Below are 6,000 nucleotides of genomic sequence, written 5' to 3'. Positions count from 1 at the left end.
CATAATACAATGGCAGGGGGATGGCTAATCATCATTCTACTTAGTGGCATTACTGTGTTCAGAGTTGTATTCCTGCGTTACTTTTTTCACCAACTCCAAATGCTGACCCATCGGCTCGAAGTTACAGCATCCATTCATATTTACTATGCACTGCAATAATGCTGTCGACGAGCACCATTCTGGGCAAAAGCAAACGGAACTACCTGTTAGGGGGAAAAAAAAAAATAACTGAAATTTTCAGAATCCGTATGATTTGTGCAATATGGCCATATAAGATAAGATAACATAAGATAAGATAAGATAAGAAAACCTTTATTAGTCTCGCAATGGAGAAATTCCCAATTCACAGCAGCAAAGTTATGAATGGAAGAAGTAGAACAACAAAATATAGGAGCTGCTGGAAAGGCAGCCACTCACGCGGCGCCATCTTGAAGTCAAAATAACACAACACAACACATCGGACACAGACAGTCGTGCAATCTTCACCACTTTCCTGCATACACTTTGTTGTCTGAAGCAGTTATAGATGAAAGAGGAGAGGATCAAAGTGTCCTTTTACCAGTGGATCAGAGACGTCATGCTGAAAATGTGCACGTCTGCATGTATACTGTATACGTAAGATTCACCACAAAATCCGTATAAAATATGGCTAAACCGTATGAGTTGACAGGTATGAGTATGTCACTGCCACACACAAGTCCCTGGCAGATTTCATGACGTTCGCATGTCGAAAGGCCCGTCTCTCCTCCGTCCACCAGAAGGCAGTGTTGCTGTCTCCGTCGATAACATAGTACAGTGGTACCTCTACTTACCAACGTCTCTTCATACGAACTTTTCAAGTTACGAAGCGCCTCAACAGGAAAATATTCCCTCTAGTTACGAAAGAAATTTCAAGTTACGAAAGGTAAAAATACAGTACGTATATGCTACTACTCGCAGCTCCGAGTTTCCTGAACGCAACATACTTTTGGGTGCTCTGCCATTGGTTATTACCAAGCATCATCCTGGCATCCCATTGGGTAAGAGGGACCTCTACCGCATATGTCAATGCGTGTAGATAGATGTGTGTCTCTGAAGCGTCCTCATCATTCGCCCCTTGGGCCATGAGGTCCCGATAGTTTTATGTAATGCGAATAATTTATGTAATGTAATGTGAATCACCCAGAAAAAGTGTTCACCAGTCGGGCGATCGCTCACGATCCTGATGTTTGCCTTGGACATTTTCGAAGGATTCTTAAAAGCAGACAAAAGCAAACGTCCTTGGATCGGTTCGTGACAAAACGCCAAGCAAAAGCCCCTTCTGAGGGAGAACATAAAATAAAGACGACAACAAAACGGTAAGGACGCAGTTAACAGTTAAATGACCATCATTTTTATTCATTACTCTGTTCTTTGTTTTTTACATTATCTCTCATTTATTGTGCAATAATCTAATTGTAACATGTATTTGTTACATATTTTGATGCATTTTTAAGCTTTAGAAAACATTTCTGTCTAAATTGGGGGGCTTGGAACGGATGCAAGGGTGCCCAAACATTTTGGACCAATGATGTACTTTTCGATCAACCAACCTCCCGCGATCGACCCGTTACCGCGCACGCGAAACACATACACACGCACGCCATGATGAGGAACAGCCTGACATGGAGGCATGCGACGCACTTTTGCAGCCTATTAACGATCGTAGCTCACACGTACCGTTTTAAAGTGCTTCCCTCTGCCCTCCAGATTCCTATTCTTTGCCCGTTTCCTCGGTCAATTGTACACGAAACAAACTCTGAATAAGAATAATGATAACGATAAAAGATATAGCATATTGTACACGAAACAAACTCTGAATAAGAATAATGATAACGATAAAAGATACAGCACAACAGCTCTGATCACAAGATGCAATTGCCGACTGCTGAGCACTAACAAGTTCCGGTGACGCAGTCACGCATGCAATTGCAGACTGCTGAGCACTAACAAGTTCCGGTGCCACCGGTAGGTTCAAGATTTACGTGCTTTATTTTATTTTAGTTTTTGATACTTTTTGTGAAAATTAGACTGATCGGATGATTAGGGTGCAGTGTACATTAACACAAAAAATATATTACTAACATGCACAAAGACACACAAATGGTTGTTTTCTTTTCTCCTCTAGACCCCTTGGGATCGACGTAATTGGCACCCCTGGATTAGGGCATTTACATGGAAAATGCGTCTTTACTTACAAAATTTTCTATTAAAGAAATGTCTTCCAGAACCAATTAATTTTGCAAGTAGAGGTACCACTGTACAGTAGACCAAAAGTTATATCAAGGTTTAGGTTTAGTTTCAGTGAATGCAATTCATTCATAAACAGGTAACAGAGCCAGCTTTCAGCTAATATTTACTCACCGTTGCAGAGATATTTTAACACGACTGATCTGCTTCTTTCTATACTGTTTTGCTGACAGATCAGGAAGGCACTTTCTGACTGTGGGAAGAGATTTGTATCGAATCTCCCCGTAAGATGGCGCCAGACACCTAGAGTCCACGCTCATTGGCCAAACCATTGGCCAATCAGAGGCGATACGAATGTGCTTTCCGGGAAGGTTCGGTAAACATCGGCCGAAACGCGGAAATTGCTTTTTCAAGGAAGTTGACGATTTTTAAAATTAATTAAATTCTAAATCCGACAGATGTGTAATTTGTTTTGCTGAGAAAGAACGAACGAATTTGATCCCAATATGTTTGAAATTTATACGAGCTTCGAACTTGGTATTTGCATAGCTCCTTTTAATAGCTTATTTAGACATACACGTCTACCGCCGTGATCGTATAGTGGTTAGTACTCTGCGTTGTGGCCGCAGCAACCCCGGTTCGAATCCGGGTCACGGCATTTTTAGTTCCCACCAATATATTTTACCATCAAATAAAAAATGTTGCTCTCTTCGTGCTCTGGGGAATCATTTAGTATGTTGATGGTGACTTTCACGAAATCTTGCCTTCTCTAAATATAAACAATGTGGAGAAACGTGCGGTCCTTCTGCAACCTTCGAATACAGCGGATCAGGAGTCACTGAAACAAGGAAAGTAGCCTCTTATTTTGCAAAGACCTGGTATGTTCAACTTCACTACGGTTACTTATTTGCACACTTGTCTTGTCTCTGCTGTTTTTCTTACTGTGTAAGGACAACAGCGTGAGACGTTGGTTTGGCAAAGCCTTATTGATGTGAAATAATATGTTCTTTCTTGGTTACTGAATTGAATGCACCATTTCTTAACCTAATTGGATGTTGAATAGTGGTCCTGCAGTCCTCATCCCTACTGAGTTTTTATATACCTGCCTGTAAAAAATGACAACATAATTATCAATTCCTCACATTTGGTCAACCTGCCTGTACAAAATGACGACATAATTATCAATTCCTCACATTTTGTCAGGAGGTGGTGTCTTTTGTTTTTTAAAAAAAAGGGCCTTGGTTAAAATGAAATGTAGCACATTTTATTATCGTTCACAAATTCTTACAAATATTAACCGAACAGGCAGAAAGGTAAAGCTTAGATATCTATTCACGAACATCCTTGGTAATGCGATGGAAACTGGAAAAACACTTTCCTTTTTTTCTCCGAAGAGTCTACATCTCTCTATCTATCAAGCCATCATCGGTTGCCAGCCAAGTGCAGGGCACACAAAGACAAACAACAATCCTTGCCCAATCACACTTAGGGACAATTGAGAGTGTCCAGGGAGAACATGCAAGCTCCACAGAGGAAGGCCAGAGCCGGGATCGAAACCACGACCTGTGCACTGTGAGGTCACATGCTAACCACTGGACCACCGGGCCACTCTGAATACATTTGTATCGATTATATCATATTATAGATAGATAGATTTTTTTATGGCACACAGCAGCCATAATTATTTGTATTTAATATTAAACATCAAGGAGTGGCAGGACTTTTACTACTTCTGTGATGTAGTTTTTAAATTGTGTTACATAATTTCATTATTCTAAGAGCATTAACTGAGCAGCCAGAGTAGATAGAAATGCTAGTTGAAATGCAGTTGCTGCGCTTATTAAGTGAAAGTGAATTGTATTCCCACTGTGTCGCTTTTCGTGCGCGTACAGTCAATGTGAGGGACATCTCTTCATCGCAAGAAGCACTCCAAGTCCTCCTCCACGATTCTTACCGTATCCGACGTACTGTCGTCTCTTAAACAGCCGTGCAGGAGAGGCTAGAGCCAAACTGACCCAACATAAAAAAAATGTCTTCCCTTGCAAGAAAAAAAAAAGCGTGCATTCTCTTGCAACATTTGCGAGGGAACGCAAAGCTTTTTTTCTTCCATGTCAACTACATTAGAGATGTGTCAAAGTGTCAGGAATACTCTAATGGATGCCCAAGACAGGCAAATGAGTAAAAAAATATTTAAATGTTCTTCCTCAATGTTGAGTTCATTGGGACACCTAAAATATGCGTCACACAAGCAACAATAATATACCCAAGGGGACGCTTGTCTCCCTCGTTTAATGGACAAGGCAGGGGCCATGCTTGCTGCAGCTTTTGGGCCATCAAATTCAAGGACATTGGCTTTGCATAAACTTTCTAGATCGGCGAATAGGTGGGGTTTGTCATCGAGGGTAGCCCCTTGGAATTTTTTTTGGTGTTGGTCAATGTCTCTTAGGGATTCTGACGCATTTTCGACCACTCTGGTTGTTTGAATGCTGCGTGGACAACATGTCTAAATCTTTCCAGGTCACGCTCATGTGCACTCCCGGTTGTGGAGTGGGCATAGGACCGCTGCAGAAGGTGAGGTGCCACATGGCCTATCAAGCCAATGCGCTGTATGTACAACATACAGCACAGATGAAATTTCTTCCCTCTCGACCAGACAACAAGAGGAGCCACTGCGGGTGCCCGCCCCGCCATCAAAAGAACAGTTAACATAAAATGACAAAATAATACAACACAACACATAAGACAATCTGAACCACTTTTCTGCATACACTTTGTTGTTTGAAACAGTTATAGATGAAAGAGGAGCCAATCAAAGTGTCCTTTTCACCAGTGGATCAAAGATGTCATGCTGAAAATGTGCACACGTCTGCTACAAGCTAGGTTTGAAAGCAACAACAAGACGCTGTAGCGTCCATTAACGAAAAAGAGATTGGTGCTCTTCTCCTGTCCCATGTAAATCCGCTTCAATTCCAAGCCGCGACTCCCAATTCCACATACGCATCGGCGCTCTGCACTGACGCTCCTTTCTTCTCGTCGGATCCTCAAGCCATGCATCCATCCAGCCGCAGACTGTCCATCAGCACCGACCTTTCCGCTGAACAAAGCGGGGCTGTGAAAATGCTGCCCATTACAGGCGCAAAACACAAATCGCTCCGGGGGCTGTCCAGCAACGACAGTCAAATGGCGCCGACATTCCTCCCAATCAAAAAATCAGTGCTAGTACACGTGTGCTGCCGAGACCACAGATTCTTCTTCTTTGATGAATGTCGTGGTCAAAAACGCTGCAAACAATCCACATTAGGTCCACAACAAAAACAACAAAAAACGCAAGGCTCTTAAAGAGCACTTGCCGACGGCTGCCTACTCGGGCGCCATCTTGGGGGAAAAAAAAAAAAATGAAGACAGGGATCACTGATATCATTCTCCCAATAGGTTCCGGTTCCCACACAGGCGATGGTTTAAGTGGTGGTCCTGCCATGCTTGCGCTCAAGAGGTCTTGTGAAAGAACGCATTCCACAGATGGCATTTTACTGCCGTGTGAGCTGTAGTTCATGGTTTACCTGTGATAATTCCAGATCAAGGTCTTTTTGACATTGTTGGAGATTGCTTAAATTAAATGTAAGCCACTGCTAACTTGATTCTCAGATCATATGAGCAGTCCACTTCCGTGGCGTGCTCCTCTCTAAATATTTTCTTTAATATTTAAGGCGAGTTTCGGAGGCTTGGTCTTATAACAAGGGGGCATTCTGGTGGTGTGCCTCAACCTGTCACAAGGTCGATCGGCCACTTGAA

At 42.4% G+C, this 6,000-nt stretch overlaps 1 non-coding gene across 1 annotated transcript; it reads left to right on the top strand.

The window, feature by feature from the left end:
- The first annotated feature begins 2,794 nt into the window (after window positions 1-2,794).
- On the top strand, window positions 2,795-2,866 carry trnah-gug (transfer RNA histidin (anticodon GUG)). Its single transcript has one exon. It is a non-coding gene; the product is annotated as a tRNA-His (tRNA).
- Window positions 2,867-6,000: the final 3,134 nt, after the last annotated feature.

Source organism: Hippocampus comes, unplaced genomic scaffold, assembly GCF_001891065.2.
Source record: "Hippocampus comes isolate QL1 unplaced genomic scaffold, H_comes_QL1_v1.1 scaffold532, whole genome shotgun sequence".
In the NCBI taxonomy this organism is placed as follows: domain Eukaryota; kingdom Metazoa; phylum Chordata; class Actinopteri; order Syngnathiformes; family Syngnathidae; genus Hippocampus; species Hippocampus comes.
Note: the sequence above shows the minus strand (reverse complement) of the source record. Positions and strands in the feature narration are given on the sequence as shown.